The sequence below is a fragment of the Schistocerca gregaria genome, chromosome 4 (genome assembly GCF_023897955.1).
Source record: "Schistocerca gregaria isolate iqSchGreg1 chromosome 4, iqSchGreg1.2, whole genome shotgun sequence".
Lineage (NCBI taxonomy): Eukaryota > Metazoa > Arthropoda > Insecta > Orthoptera > Acrididae > Schistocerca > Schistocerca gregaria.
In genome coordinates this window covers 593,481,240-593,498,653 of record NC_064923.1, presented here as the reverse complement: position 1 = coordinate 593,498,653, position 17,414 = coordinate 593,481,240, and the positions used below count along the sequence as shown (strand labels likewise).

Below are 17,414 nucleotides of genomic sequence, written 5' to 3'. Positions count from 1 at the left end.
TTCAGGAGACATTCCTCACACACAAAGAAAGAAAATATGTTATGTGGACATGTGTCCGGAAAGGCTTACTTTCCATATTAGAGCTCATTTTATTACTTCTCTTCAAATCACATTAATTATGGAATGGAAACACACAACAACAGAAAGTACCAGTATGACTTCAAACACTTTGTTACAGGAAATGTTCAAAATGTCCTCCGTTAGCGAGGGTACATGCATCCACCCCCCGTCGCATGGAATCCCTGATGCGCTGATGCAGCCCTGGAGAATGGCGTATTGTATCACAGCCGTCCACAATACGAGCAGGAAGAGTCTCTACATTTGGTACCGGGGTTGCGTAGACAAGAGCTTTCAAATGCCCCTTAAATGAAAGTCAAGAGGGTTGAGGTCAAAAGAGCGTGGAGGCCATGGAATTGGTCCGCCTCTACCAATCCATCGGTCACCGAATCTGTTGTTGAGAAGCGTACGAACACTTCGACTGAAATATGGAGGAGCTCCATCGTGCATCAGCCACATGTTGTGTCGTACTTGTAAAGCCACATGTTCTAGCGGCACAGGTAGAGTATCCAGTAAGAAATCATGATAACGTGCTCCAATGAGCGTAGGTGGAAGAACATGCGGCCAATCAAGACATCACCAACAATGCCTGGCCAAACGTTCACAGAAAATCTGTGTTCATGACGTGATTGCACAACTGCGTGCGGATTCTCGTCAGCGCCACACATGTTGATTGTGAAAATTTACAATTTGATCACGTTGGAATGAAGCCTCATCAGTAAAGAGAACATTTGCACTGAAATGAGGATTGACACATTGGTAGATGAACCATTCGCAGAAGTGTACCCGTGGAGGTCAATCAGCAGCTGATAGTGCCTGCACACGCTGTACATGGTACGGAAACAACTGGTTCTCCCTTAGCACTCTCCATACAGTGACGTGGTCAACGTTACCTTGTACAGCAGCAACTTCTCTGACGCTGACATTAGGGTTATCGTCAACTAAACGAAGAATTGCCTCGTCCATTGCAGGTGTTCTCGTCGTTCTAGGTCTTCCCCAATCGCGAGTCATAGGCTGGAATGTTCCGTGCTCCCTAAGACGCCGATCAATTGCTTCGAACGTCTTCCTGTCGGGACACCTTCGTTCTGGAAATCTGTCTCGATACAAACGTACCGCGCCACGGCTATTGCCCCATGCTAATCCATACAACAAATGGGCATCTGCTAACTCCGCATTTGTAAACATTGCACTGACTACAAAATCACGTTCGTGATGAACATTGGCCTATTGAAGCTACGTGCTGATGTGCTTGATGCTAGTACTGTAGAGCAATGAGTCGCATGTCAACACAAGCACCGATGTAACATTACCTTCCTTCAATTGGGCCAACTGGCGGTGAATCGAGGAAGTACAGTACATACTGACGAAACTAAAATGAGCTCTAACATGGAAATTAAGAATTTCCGGACACATGTCCACATAACATCTTTTTCCTGAAAGTTTGGCCGTCCCTTTTTGTAACACCCTGTATAATCAAGCTGGAACCTTCTATTTTTCCCAGGCCCCTTTCACGTACACAACCTGCTCTTGTGATTCTTAAACCAAGTATTTCCAATGCTCAAATTATGTTCTATTCAGAATTCTACGAGACGGCTTCTTCTTTCGTTCCTGACCCTCAGTCCTTATTGTCCTACTATTTTTCCTTCCCTTTCTCTTCCTACTACCGATCCCCATTCATCCACCATAATTAAATTATCGCCTTCAGTAACCATCTGAAAAATTTATTTTAGAACGTCGTACACTCTGAGTCTCTCCATAATCTGCTCAGCTAGTTGGCACATAAATTTATAATACTGTCGTAATTATTGACTTCGTATCTATCTCGGCTACGATAGCAGTGCTGTTCATAGTACCTTAAGCATATTCTTAATTTGTTATTCATTATTACCCTGCATTACCCTATCTGATTTTTCGTTGATAGCCCTTCAGTGACATCACTAGGGACACTGTCCTTCCTGTCAAATCTAACTTTAGCTTATCCACTTCCCTTTATAACTGCTCTACCTACCTACGCGAGATCTAACATCCCACAGTCGGACCCGCGGAACACTTGCTTTGCTTTTCTTGTTGACAACAGCCTCCTGAGTAGTTCTTGCCCACAGATCTGAAATGGGGACTACTGAATCTCCGGATTGTTTTACTCAAGACGATGGCGTCATCATCAAGCCACACAGTGGTGGTTCATTTACTCGGCGAAAAAGAAGGAAAAAAGTCTAATTGCTTTCAGCTGTTAGGAGTACAAGCACAGCAAGGGCTTACTGGCTAATTTTATAAGGCTAGATGTGTTAATTATTCAAACAGTTTCTCTTACAACTACTGTAAAGGAATGATGCTACGCTTCAACTGTACATTCTCACAAATTTCTTCCTCACATTAAGACCTATGTTTGATACTAGTAGACTTCTATTGGCCAGGAATGAACTTTTTGCCAGCGCTAGGCTGCTTTTTATGTCCTCCTTGCTCCGTCCATCAAGGGTTATTCCTTAACTTCGTCTACTTCGTGATCTCCAATTCTGATGTTAAGTATCTCGCTGTTCTCATTTCTTTTATTTCTCATTGATTAGTTCATCAGTGCAGTAAACAATAAACTTTGTGGGTCCTGTCAGCGAGAAAAAGTCTCTTAAATGTTTAAAACTAAATGTAAGTTTGTTGGAAGTCACGAAGTGCTCCCGTTCTCAGATACTGGATGAAAGAAGTATGGATATTGCGAGTCGTGATCTGTACTGTGTTTTCATCCCCCATCCCCACGACTGTATAGGTAGATGGCTCTTACCCCACACCGATTATTTCTAGACAGTAACTCATATGTGCCGAGGTTTGCTTGAAATTGATCCAGTGGTTTAGGAGGAGATGTAGAACATACTGACCTATAGATAAAAGATGATTCACGAAAATATGTAAATGTTTTAATATGTTATTCTACAAGTAAAACTAAAGGAAAAAGTTCATATAAAAATAGGTCCGCAAATTTTTAGTTATGGAATTACGGCTAATAAAAGGTTTTGCCTGAAATTTAGCAACTTTTCCAGAGAAGCAAAGATTTTTAAAGAAGTAAATTTGTTTACTTTCCATTAAGAATGTAGAAACGTTTCTGTCATTGTTGGCAACCGTTAGTGAGTTGTTTCAGTCATTTCCTAACTTTGTAAGGAGTTAGTTTTCTGTATTTTTCATTAAAATAACATAATAACAACAGTGTATTTAAGTGAAACCACATTTAACTAGAATGAGATTTTCACTCTGCAGCGTAGTGTGAGCTGATATGAAACTTCCTGGCAGATTAATACTGTGTGCCGGACCGAGATTCGAACTCGGGACCTTTGCCTATCGCGGGCAAGTGCTCTACCAACTGAGCTACCCAAGCACGACTCATGCCCCGCCTCACAGCTTTACTTCTGCCAGTACCTCGTCTCCTACCTTCCAAACTTTACAGAAGCTCTCCTGCGAACCTTGCAGAACCAGCACTCCCGAAAGGCAAAGGTCCCGAGTTCGAGTCTAGGTCCGGAACTCAGTTTTAATCTGCCAGGAAGTTTCACATAGTAACTGTTGTAGTCTGTAGATTATTTATGAAGTAGAGGAATACGCCGATATGGTGATTATTTGTGGCAAGTGTGATGGTAACGCTACGGCTGCAGTTAAAAAATATCGCGTACGTTATCCAACTCGAAGTATTCCCAATGAGCGAACCATTTGAGGAGTATTTCGAATGTTACAGGAGACAAGTTCTCTATCTGGCGTTCATAATCAGTAAGAGCGCTTGATACGTGATGTTGGTGATGAGGATATTATGGATCCTGTTCAACGTAGCCCAGGTATCAGTACACAACGAATCTCTGAGTGATTAGGCATTTCACAATCTAAGGTAGGGCGTACACTGAAGTAGAATAATCTGTATGCCTATCATAAACAAAAACTGCATCATTTACATCCGGGAGATCCTGCCCTTCACTTGGAGTTGTGCAACTGGTTAAATATACTAATCGGCAGTTACATAAATACATTTTATTTTCTGAGATGGTATAAACAATTTACATAACGAGCTCATATGGTCTGAAGCAAACCCACATGCAACATTGCACCGCAATTTCCAGCAGCAATTTAGCATAAATGTGTGGTGCGGTAGAATCGAAACACACTTTACTGGACCATTAATTTACCCAGGACGTCTAACTAGATAGACGTACTTACAATTTCTTCAAGAAGAAATGCCCCGCTTGCTCGAAGATGTTCCACTCGCTACGCGATTGAAAATGTATTTTCAACATGACGGCGAGCCTCCACATTTCACCAACGCCATTACTGCACATTTAAATGAGCATTTTCCCCTGAAATGGATTGGTCGTGGTGCTACACGTCTTTGGCCATCCAGATCGACCGACTTAGCACCAATGGATTTTTGTGTATGGGGATGGATGAAAGACATTGTTTATGAGGACAAAGTTAATACACGTGAGGCATTACTCGCTCGCATTATGAATGCAATAGACGACATTAAGAATGAACCCTACGAAACTGAAACGAGAAACAAAATATGTTCATACACGTGCAGCTAAATGCATTGAACTCGGTGAAGACATTTTTAAACATGTATTGTTAATGTATTGTGAAACTGTATGTAGACTGTACAACTTCCTTTACACTGGGCTTTTTTTCGGTTTAACAAGAAATCACGTGTGCTACGATATTAATAAAAGCAGATTATCTGACAGATTCATTCAGTTTCAGTTAATGTTATTACCATCATTTTTCCAAAATTTAATTGTCTACATCTTCTGTTGAAAACTTTGTGCAAATTGTCTGGAATATAAAAAACAAATTGTGCCAAGTAGTTAACAAATTAAAAATTTTACGAAATTATTTCTTTGCTTCTATGGACGATCGGTAAAACTACTGCAGATACACGTCTGGGACATTTTCTATTAGATTCGAAGACCAATAACAACAAAATAACTGGAAATCGTGCTTCACTTCAGTTTTGCCATGGCTTAATATTAGCGAAGTTGCTATATTTCTGGCAAAATCTTTTATTAGCCGTTACTCCGTAACTAAACATTTGCCGACCTATGTTTTTATGAACTACTTTCTTTAGTTTTACTTGTCGAATAACATGTTAAAATATTTGCGTATCTTCGTGAACGTACATACATACATACATACATAAAGACAAAAGCTGATGAGCCAAAACATTATGACCATTTGCTTATTAGCTTGTTTGCCCGTCTTTGGAACTAAATACTGTACATAATTGATTCGACGAGTCAGGGTTTCAACAGTTTGTTGGTAAGCTTTTGGAGATAGAATCTTCATTGAGTACTATCTGCCATTAGACAATAAGTTATATTTCTGAATGTGTGTTAGAAATCATGGTAACACCGTATTTCCCGCCTGGGTAAAAATTATGTACACTGGTCTGCGCTGCCGTGACAACTGCGACTGCTTCATATCGTTCCACGGCATATACAGGGACGTGCAGTTACTATTTCGTTCGATATGACGAAAGACTCAGCTTTTTTTAAAGTGATTTTACAGTCTGCACGTGAAAATACTAAGCTCGTGTTTCCTAAGCTGAAAAGAAATGAGGTTCTAAACGACAGATTATAGTACATTTCCGCCTTTTTCGCGAAAAGTCTAGAATAAATTCAGAGATTACTTTTAAAAAAGTTGAAAGAATTTTCTCAATTGATATTTCAGCTGTCTTATGCTTACAGTACAGTCCATGAAGTCTCTGCTTGCAGCTGCCTTCATAACAACAAGTGAGCGCGCAAGAACCAAGTGCGCGATAGAGAGAGCAGGCGATTCTTCTGCTGCGGTAGAACTTACCGACTCTCAGCTGCGGAGTAGGTGCGACACTAGTAGGTGCCAGAGCTAGATTGTTATTTAACTGGGTACTTAGTTATATGTTCCACATACTTTTTGCACAATTTATATGGAAACCGTGTCATGCCATGTACGGGGTATACCAGAAATGTTGCGACAAGATTTTAGGGGAGGTAGGGCACGTCGTAAGCATTGGGAATTGCATAACAACATATGGCCTCAAACGACGTTGTACGCCGCTAGATGACGCTGTGTACGAGAGTGCCGGAGAGGAACGCCGCTGGGTGGTCCTGTACACTAGAGTACAGGAGGGCAAACAAGAGTATTTCCTCATTCCAGCGCTAGCCTTATTACGAGGAGCATGGAACAGTAAGCGAACGGTAAGTTTGGAGACAAGCATTTTATGTATTGAATAGCTGAGTGCAATGGACGATCCGCTGGACGCATTTATCGAGTACGCTTCCCGGACAGTCATCTATCGCACTACAGATTTTTCTGCGTCTGCATCGAAATTCGTACGTGTACGGGTCGTTATGAAGTGGCAGGGTTAGTTAGGGCAGATCACGATCGATGCGTTCACTCCTTAGGGAAGAAAGTGTACTGGATGCCGTGACAACTACTCTGAGCACCAGCATACGTGCCGTTGTCTCCGGCTTAAGAATGCCTCGTAGCAGTGTCCAGCGTGTTCTGAACAACCGAGTCCCTTCAAGGCTTTCATCTGGAAAGGGTGCAGTTATTACACCCCGACGACCATACTGCACGTGTCCGTTTTGCACAGTGGTCTCTGCAACAAAGCGGCCGAGACGTGCATTTCCAAGCTTATGTGTCGCTCACCGGATAGGTCACGTTTACTAGACAACACAATGAGCATTTGTGGCCACACGAAAACCACGGCGGGCCGCTGTGGTCGAGCGGTTCAAGGTGCTTTCTAAACATTCATGGTGGTGTCTGATTGTACTATATCGTGTCTCCCAACCACTTTCGCGCAACGACGCTCTGGGCGTGTTTTTTAGGGGACTAGTTTGAACCTGGGACCTGTTGCTGGTAAGGAGACGCCAGACCACACATGACATGTAGAATTCAGAAGAGTTCAGTGAGACTAGCGATGATATAACCAAATACTAAATGATCTCAGCGTCAGCTCCACTGCACTCCCTGTAAAGGAATCTTAATTCTAACTAAATATAGTGGAAAGGGTTCAAGGCTTCCCTATTTTTAGTTAGCTGGTAAAATAACGTCGAAAAAGCAGTTAAATTTACCATTGGAAATTTATTCTAATCACAAAACATCGTTTATAAATTGTACTATTGATAAAAGGAAATGTTTTAATATAGGATGGTAAAAACCAACAGCGTTCAACAAAAATGTGAACGAATATTCCCTAAATGGGTTTCCAAGTTCTACAAGCGATTGAAGGATGACCTATGCCATATCACATCTATAATCTAGGTTTAATTTAAGTTTCACAAAAGAGAAAACTATCAAAATGGTCTACAGTGACCCTCAATTATCTTTAATAACTTGTCTAACTTGTCGTAAATTACAGTGGCTGATGTGGCTTCTCAATAACTATATAAAAGAAAAATCATCGCGTTTCAGATCTGTTCTTCAAGTGGCAAATGTGAACACCATGTGTTTTAATTAACGATCACCATTAGTTTTACGGAAAAAAGGGGTGTAACAGATGCGACTTCTGCAGTTCTGAGTGAAGCCTTATGCGCTCAAAAATGCGGCATCGCGTGCGTTCATTACCTTGTCGGTGTCTAAGCAGCGTCAGGGCGGCACCGGCCGGCGCAGCAGCCATCCAGCCCGCCGTCTCGGAACTAACTCTACTCTAACTTCTCCTTACTACAATTTACCGAAGTTAGTTTAAAAAAACTATCTGGCTATGTTTTCATCTGACCAATCAGGGTCTCAATGTTAACCTTAAGCTCCGCCTGCAAAAATTCTGTCTATCCAATGAGAAACGTTATACTTTTCGTGGTGGGGCAATGTTTTTAAAGTTTGCAACGTAACAGAGACGCTAAAAAGTCTCACGCTAAAACCTGCAGCTGGTGTGGTCCTTTTAGCGTTATCGTGAGATCTATACTGTTCTTCTGGAGGGCTCTATCTTTTAACATGGGCTGGGGAGTGATCCTAATGTAACCGACACGCGAAAACGCTCACGCTAAAACTTGCGGGTGGTAGTGGCCCTTTTTTGTGTTATCGTAAGATCTATACTGCTTTTCTGGAGGGCTCTAGCTTTTAACATGGGCTGGGGGTTGTCCTTGACATACCTGAGACGCGAAAAAGCCTCACGCTAAAACGTGCGGGTTGTATAGTTGTACAGGTAGGCTCGCGGCGTGGGTGCCCAGCCCCTCTCTTTTCTAGCTTAACACGGTTCTGCTCTCGGCTTCTATCCACGTTTCTCCCCTCGGAACTGCGTCTGCCTCACGGTGGGAAGGTACGACATGCATTTAGGCATTCTTGTGTTAGTCTGTGGCATTCCATTTGGCCACTCGTTACTCGTATTACTGTGGTTAATTTAATGTCACGATTTATACGGAGCTATGTGACATACTACTGGATTTGCTTATCATGTCAGGCTTTTCATGTAAGGTGTTGGATTTGCCTGACACCTTACAGCTTCAGTCCGGAACCACGCGGCTGCTACGGTCGCAGGTTCGAATGCTGCCTCGGGCATGGATGTGTATGATGTCCTTAGGTTAGTTAGGCTTAAGTAGTTATAGGGGACATCAGATCTTAAATCCCCTAGTGGTTAGAGCCATTTTTTGAAAACCACGTCGGAGTGCTGCACCACATCGCTTCACACTTAACGTGTGGGCGGGCCACGACGGCGACTGCTTATTCGGGTCGTATTTTCTACCTTCCCGCTTCGTCGCAGCGAATTATCAGACCCTCCTGAACAGGCTTTTCCCGGATTGCTTGAAGATGTTCCAACAACGCAGACTGTGGTTCCAACATGAATACAGAAAAACCTCAAGGACGGGGTGCTAAAGATATCTTGAGCTACCTTTACTTTTACCGTAATAAAAAATAATCAAGTCACATACAAAGTTTAATAAAGTTTTTTTTTTTAAACTGACTATATACATATACAACACAATGACAACTTATGTTATAAATAATATAACATTGTGGTTCTCTTCCTAAAATGATGAATTCTGTGCGCCTACTCTTACTGGCAAATTGGTTAATTACTTTGTCAATAGGACAATCGATGTCAGGGTAAGTGTTCCACAGAGCTAAGCCATTAAGTCGATCCTCCTTCACTGTCATGTCTTTGTACGCCGCAATGCTCAAAAACTGCTCCCTACTGTAGCAATAGATACAGGTAGACAAGCAGATATTTTGTACAGCGTGTGCAAAGCAGGATAGTCAGATCTAGGACAAATAGACAGCGCTTGAACAGAATCAACATCGTTAAGGGCGTTTATGCTCATTTGCATGTACTGAAGAATCTCTCCCATTAGTCTCTTTTTAATCACAAAGAGTGATTCTTCTTCAAAGAACAGGTGCCGCCACTGGTTAATAAGTATTTGAACAGGTCATTCCCTCATCGATGGATCGAATGTAGTGGACTGGATCCCTGGCCCCTAGCTTAATAGATTTATCGAGCCTTGATTTCCTTCTGTGAGGAGCCATGAAATCCGTCATGGACCACGATCGTGTACAGCCTGGAATGGATCTTGTCCGAAGAATCGTCTGCACAGCTGCTACAATCAAAGAAACTTCCAGTGTGTCGAGCATGTCCGGTAGTCAATGTTCTTTCGGTGTCAGGCTTGCGTTGCGTCTGATGGTGCAAACTTCGAACGTCTGTTGTAACATCAAAGATGTATTCATCTTGTACATCGTGTGTACTCATTATATCCAGTAACTGTTTCCAACAAATCACTCTCTTGTTTCTTTTCTCGGCCCTGGCTATCACTTACCTCTGAGATTTTCGACAATGGATTGCTACGTAGTTCTAAATCTTTGTGAAGTGGCCTACCTGCCATAGAAATCTGTTGCAACATTTCTGGGACACGCTGTATATATGATTTATCGGAACATTTAGACAAAGAAGCACACAGTACGTTTGTGAGCTTTCACTCCCAATATACACCACATTTCAGGGATACTAGAGGACATACGTTTAGTTCAGGCGGAGGGACAGGGAGGGAGATAGATGCAGGAAGGTTAAGAGTTGTTATCGCGTGCCTGGAACCGATACCGTATCCTTATTTCTATTTCAGTACAAGTTTTATGATCTTTCATCGCCGCGGTCTCGGACAGCATAAGGCACTTCAACAGAGCCATGATAGTGCTTGGATCGCACCTATCGGGCACGGACCCAATAGGGAACGCCTTGGGATGTCCGCTACCTCAGAAGAGAGCCGCAACGGATGTGGATCGAAGATGGAGCACCTAGCGACTGATACCACCGCCATAAATGGCCACAGTGGACCCGGACGGCATAGAGAGCGCCACACACCGCCAAGGCATAAATATGGGACAAGGTCAGCTCCTCAACCAGTCTCAGGGAACACCTGTGAAGACGCCGAGTTACGACGTCGAAATATCATGTTGGGAAGGCGCGGACCACCGGCAGTACACCCGATGACAACAAATCGCCGGGAAAGTCTTAGAAATTTCGATTAAACTGAAATATGCAATAGAACTTGAATAGTTCCCAGTCATTCTTTCTGAACGACTAAAATGCTCTGCCTGACCAAAAAAGAGATTGTAAGTAGGATGTTTAGGTTTTTTTATTGGTAACGCCGCCGCCACGTAGCGCTCTGTATGAAAATCACTGGCTGTGCCGTGTGCAGTCTGTGGCTGGTTTGCATTGTTGTCTGCCATTGTAGTGTTGGGCAGCGGCAGCTGGATGCTAACAGCGCGTAGCGTTGCGCAGTTGGAGGTGAGCCGCCAGCAGTGGTGGACGTGGGGAGAGAGATGGCGGAGTTTTGAAATTTGTAAGACTGGATGTCATGAACTGCTATATATATTATGACTATTAAGGTAAATACATTGTTTGTTCTCTATTAAAATCTTTCATTTGCTAACTATGCCTATCAGTAGAGCCTTCAGTAGTATGAATCTTTTATTTAGCTGGCAGTAGTGGCGCTCGCTGTATTGCAGTAGCTTGAGTAACGAAGATTTTTGTGAGGTAAGTGATTTGTGAAACGTATAGGTTAATGTTAGTCAGGGCCATTCTTTCGCAGGGATTTTTGGAAGTCAGATTGCGTTGCGCTAAAAATATTGTGTGTCAGTTTAAGCACAGTTATGTATAATTTTTCCAAGGGGACGTTTCAAGATGTACCCAAAAGACGTGGTCGGATCCCAGTGTAACATAGTCATCATCAGTGGGTATGATATGATTTAGAGTAGCAATTCTCTGTGGAAGGGAGAACGGCCACAAGAGTCCATTAATATTGCTCATGTTTAGTGTTGTCACTAGGCTTGTCAGGGCATACAAGGAGCGTCAACATTGTAAGATGTTGAACGACCACTGTGAAGGAACCGGAGACTTCGCGAACTCTTGTCAGACAGCGTTATTGGCATCTGACAGAATTTGAAGGGGGCCTCATTGTCGGTCTTCGTTTGGCCAGTTGGTCGGATCGTAGGATATCTTGATTTGTGGGGCATTCCGATTTGATCGTGCTCCAATGTTGGACTGCATGGCAGCGTGAGGCCAGGTATATTCGTCGACCACGTCCAACCACTACAAGGGAGGCACATCTGCGCCTCACATTTGAGAACGAGTAATGGACTGCCTGCAATACTCCGTATCATCCCGAACCATTAGCCGGTGACTAGAAGCTGGACTAGGGAATTATAGCCCCATGTGTAGCCTGCCGTCAACACCAGAAAACATACGTCTGCGTTTGGACCACGGACTGCCGATGAACGGCGTGGCATTGTGGTCAGCGATGAGTCGCGGATCTGCATACCGCGGATGATCATCGTCGGCGAGTATGACGGCGACCTGGCAAGAGATCCAATTCTTCCATTGTTTTGGAGAAGCAAAGTGGACTTATTGTTGCCGTCTTGGTGTGGGGAGCTATCGGGTATGACTTCACGGCTGGTATAGTTGGAGTCACGAACGATGGCTCTCGAGTTTAGGCTTGTTCTGGGCACCTACGTCACGCGTATTCCGACAGCCAATGAGCGTTCAGTAGTGTTCTGAGCGCTCTGCTCTAAATGCTGTAGCTAATGCGAGAATTAAACGTGATAGTAGCAAGTTGTTTAGTGAATTTCTATTTCATTTGTCGCTAGTTGTCATCGCTGATGGTGGTGGTAAATGATAAATTCTACATAAGCAAGCGAGAGACATAATATGCAGGATATACGCTTCCTTCAAGAAGAAAGCACGCGCATGCGCGTACCGCAACTGTCTCTTGGAACCGTCAACAATGTCATTCCCGTCTGTGCCTCGACATGCGCTAACCGCCATCGTTTGTGGATCAGACTGTAGTACCTGAGGGAACTCTGACGGTACAACAGTACGTCACGGACATCCTGTGCCTTCATGTGTTACCTCTCAGGCGAGAGTATCGCGGTGCCACATTTCAATAGGACAATGCTCGTCTGCAGACGACACGTGTGTCTATGAACTGTCTGTGTGGTGTTGAGTTTCTCTCGCAGTCACAACACATGTGGGCCAGCTTGCCCTTGGATAGGATACAACGGCTTTATGACACATTTACAAACCAGGTCAGTGCAAACATCCAGACCAGAACGTGGTCAGCGTCATGCTGATAAGCGCGCTCATAGCGCGAAGTTGTTTTCAAATTTAACTTGAGTTTGCAATCACTGAAATAACATCACATACCTTCTCAAGCAGTGGAGCTTTATTTCGTTTACATCTCCCCTTCTGTGTGCCCCACTTGTTTTATCAAGTGATGTATATAAATTTAGTTACTGTTTATTTGAGAAGTATTTCAACCTTAGCAGTTAATTCCTACTCGTACTCGTGGCTATTGTTAGAATACCATTTTCACGATAGTTAATGTCATTTTGGATTGTTCTCCACGATAACCATAGAACCTCAGTTGAAACTTCAGATATAATAAGTACTGCTTCTCATTATTCAGAATAGGCTTTTACCTTTAACCTCCTGAGCCATTCTTAATCAGAACACTACTTCTTTAATAACTTCCATTACCTTTAGTACAAACACGGTGGATTGAGATTAATCAGTATTCACTTATGTGACTGAAGTAATCGAACATATTCTGCTGATTGTCGTAGAAAGACTTCAAAATAATCGAATCTTTTGCTATTGATTATTAGCGCCTAATTGAAATTGCATCTGCAATACTGCAATAAGCAGATCGAGGTAGAAAAACTTCCGTTCATACGATTCACAAGGATAAATGGAGGCCGGTCACGGTGAACGAGCGATTCAAGGCGCTTCAGTCCGGAAACGCGCGACTGCTACGGTCGCAGGTTCGAATCCTGTCTCGGGCATCGATATGTGTGATGTCCTTAGGTTAGTTAGGTTAAGGTAGTTCTACGTTTTAGGGGACTGATGACCACAGATGTTAAGACCCATTGCTGCTCTACATGGCGCCTCAGATGAGTGGAAACATGCATTTTATGCGGATCGGAGCTGCAGCACATTTCATTCACGTTATTCCAGAGTGGTAGAGATTCATTGTTGATGCAGCCACAATCTCACCTCTGCACGCAGCGCTTCATTTCTATGGAAGTGAAGTCTTCCAAGGAGTTCTTTAATTTCTGGCAACTGATGGATATCGGAACTATATGGAGAATGATCGATGGCAGTGAATCCACGGAGTCAGATTGTTGCTGATGTCGCATTGCTCGTGTGTGCTCTGACACTATCATGTTGAAGGAGAGGATGATCCATGTGTTGGACGAACTCTCCGAATTCGAAACTCGATAACACCACGCTATTTCTGAGGCACCGCCATGTTACACACTACAATTCGGAACCCTCTATCGGCAGAGGGCTGTCAATATGCAGCCGTAAGGAATAAAGATTTAGAATGTTAGTAACGTTTGTCTTATTTAAAAAGCTTGTTGAGTTTTCACATAAAAAAAATTCAGTGGGCGTTAGTAATCAGCACAGCCTCATATGTTATGTGTTTCAAACTTGAGATATGTTTGTTCGGATTATCGGCAGATGTTTCTGAGACCTCTTCGTCTGACGGCTGGGCAGTGATTTATCTTGTTGTTATTTGAGCAAATAACACACATGTCAATTTGTTGTAGCACTCCTCCAAGGCTCTTTCCATTACTACAGAAAACAAATACAGCTACATGAAATGCATTCGCAGCTGCGAATATGGACAACCATCAGCTGTATAATGGAACCAGGGCAATGAGAATTTGTGCTCGACCGGGACTCGAATCCTCATTTCCTGCTTATCACGAGCGGTCCCCTTGCCAATAGGCTATCCGAGCACGTTTCACGGGAAAACCAACCTTCTGTTTATGTCATCAGCCATATGTCTATAATATGCACTGGTACATCCATTTTGCATGCTCTGGTACTGGGGAGACATTTTAAGTGAACGAAATTAGAATTATATTAATACCTTCAGATGCTGACGGGCGTTGATATATATCAACGGGGACAGGTGAAAATGTGTGCCCCGACCGGGACTCGAACCCGGGAGCTCCTGCTTACGTGGCAGACGCTCTATCCATCTGAGCCACCGAGGGCACAGAAGACAGTGCGACTGCGGGGACTATTTCGCGCAAGCCTCCCGCGAGACCCACATTCTCACCTTGTATGTCCCCACACTACATTCGTAGTGTACCACCCCAGCACACTCATTACTCGTGGAAGACATTCTTACCAAGTCCCGTAAGAGTTCGGGGAATATGTGTGCATCCGTGTTCGAGTCCCGGTCGGGACACAAATTTTCGCCTGTCCCCGTTGATATACATCAACGCTCGTCAGCAGCTGAAGGTATTAATATGATTCTAATTTAGTTCTAGACGGTTGAAGGTCATCAATGGTGTCTGTTCTTTCGGATATGTCCGAAAGAACAGACACCATATCCACATAAGTATACTTTAATTGAAAGTCGCTTGCCAGTTGTCAGGGGATAAATACGATAAGCATGCGTGTCCGAGGGAATGTTGCATGGTCTTTCTGAACAACATGGCACTGCAATATCGTAAAAAGCATGTATTTCAAATGAAATTCGATGTCATAAAACGAAAGCTGTAAGCATTAAAATGTTCCTGCGAACGTCATAAAATTCGCCAGATTTTCCGCTAAAACTTAGTTAAAACTGCACCTTCGTATATTATTCCTTCTGGAAAGATTTGGAGAGGCGTCTCTTAGGTGGCTCTCCCGATGTAGCATTTCGGTACTTTACCTGATGCGAGATTTCCCGTACAAGGGTCACGACCGATTTCGCGTCACATCCTTTTGCAATACTAGCTTGTGCTCCGTCTCTAATGACCGCGTCATCGACCAAACGTTAAACCCTGGTCGCCCTTTGGTTTCTGTGCGGCGTACACCGCGTGCTTTCGTGTGAGTGCAAATCAGTAGTTCGCCTCTGGCGAATATTCTCTGCCTGCCAGGTAGCGCTTGCGCGGCACCGGCGTTAATTCTGGCGTGAGGAAGTGGGGCACGAAGAGGAAGTGTGGTCGCCGAGCGCCGGTTCCGTGCCGCAAGAAACCTTACGCAACATCCGCTCGAGACGGGCCGATGACTGCGGGCAAAACAGCTGAGAGGCACCAGAGAGAAGAGGACGGGCTGCGGCGTCCACCGCAGAAGAAACGCGATCTGTGTACAGTCGGCCTCGCCGCAGCGACACGGAGAGTGAGCGCCAAGGCAAGGTGACCGAGCGTGGCCAAGGGTACAGGCGAGATTGGGTTTCACCGCAGAGCGGCAACTCGGCGACTCTCCAAGACAGTGCGATGTCTCGCAGCGGCTTCATCCACCGACAACAGACAATGTCACTTTCTGTGCTCGTCGAACATGCAGTATTTGCTAAAACAATTTTCACTTGAGGACAACAAGCCACCAATGTTTTCACGGGGAGCGGAATTGGGCGAAAGGGGGGAGGGGCAATGAATATGAGAAATAAATATGAGTTCAGAACCCTACCCTAATTTCAGATGAGTTAAATTCAACTTAATAATGTCACCTTACTGACTTTAGCATTCTTTGTGTTTTATTACTTTCAAAAATACTACTAATAGAGGAGAAAGAATGAGCAAATTCCCACACATACCTGAGTTGATATAATTTCTGAATACTTACATACACGTCTGTAATTTCAAGCCATTTTACTCTTCCCTGTTATGTTCACGAATGGTACATCTGGGAATAGAGCTCCGTAAACGATTATCCCGGTTCCCTTAAGGGCTGTGTCTACCACATCCCTTGCAGCTGTGGCCTGTCATATGTTTGCCAGATCATCAGGACCGTGGAGGAGCGATGTATTGGGCATAAACGATACACATGATAACAACAGCCGAGCAAATCTGTTATTGCAGAAGAGTGGCTTGGCACCGGTGATCCTATGGAATACAACATGCAGATTCTGCGATGTGCTTAAAGATATTGGGATAGTGTAGTTAAGAAAGTAAATGAGATTAAATTAGAAACTGACCTTTTAAATAGAGGTGGTAGTTTTTGCTTAAATTCTGCGTGGAATCCTATAATCTGCCTGGCCAGGTGTCATGCTATTTGCTCATAAACTGGTTGCTAACATTCAGTATCGACTATTTCCGAGGTTTGGTTGCGTGGAGGTATGTGAGTACGCGCGTGTCTGTGGGTGTGTGTGTGTCTGTGTGTGTGGGGGGGAGGGGGGGGTAGAGGCGGAAGGAGGGGGAACTTTCTGTGAAAGACGATTGCGGACAATGTTGGGAATGGTTGGAATGAGTGTAGGCATGTTAGAGGGAGAAGGGGTACCACATGATGTTCTTCCCCCTGGGTCCACCAAGGCTTTACCTACGTCTAAGAGAAAGGGTGAAAATCTAGTGCCCACCAACTTTATTGACCCCATCTGACGTAGCGAAGAAGTTTATTATTCCTCCCAGGACACACGCGGACAGTAGACACCAAAACATTTCACCTCCCTTCTTGGTGAGATACTGTATCTTACATACTCAGACTTGGCTCTTTCCTGAGTGGGCAGCATCGCGCTGTTGTTTATGTTGTTTATAATTCGACAATGGGGGCAAATTTCCTATTTTACGGTCAGTTTCAATATTGCAGATGGTGTTTATTCTGCAATACTTTACATATATACTTATCACTGAATCACACGCTTCAAGTGAATATGCGTTAGTATCATTCAACTTCAAACGTTATGTAATGTAGAAAAAATAAATGTAGTAATAATAAAACACTTATTAAGTTAACAATTTTTTCGAGGAACAACATGGCGGCTACGACTTTATGTCTGTTGATAGTGGGCTTATATGGTATACGTTGCTGCTAGTGTTGATAATAATTTTAAAAAATGGTTCAAATGGCTCTGAGCACTATGGGACTTAACTTCTGAGGTCATCAGTCCCCTAGAACTTAAATCTACTTAAACCTAACTAACCTAAGGACATCACACACA

General features: G+C 43.6%; 1 protein-coding gene and 1 non-coding gene across 2 annotated transcripts in view; one reads left to right on the top strand and one right to left on the bottom strand.

Moving 5' to 3' along the window:
• Positions 1 to 17,414, top strand: part of LOC126366001 (uncharacterized) — a 351,266-nt gene that overhangs the window by 57,612 nt on the left and 276,240 nt on the right. The gene's annotated exons all lie outside the window — the stretch shown is intronic.
• On the bottom strand, positions 14,471 to 14,545 carry Trnat-cgu (transfer RNA threonine (anticodon CGU)). Its single transcript has one exon. It is a non-coding gene; the product is annotated as a tRNA-Thr (tRNA).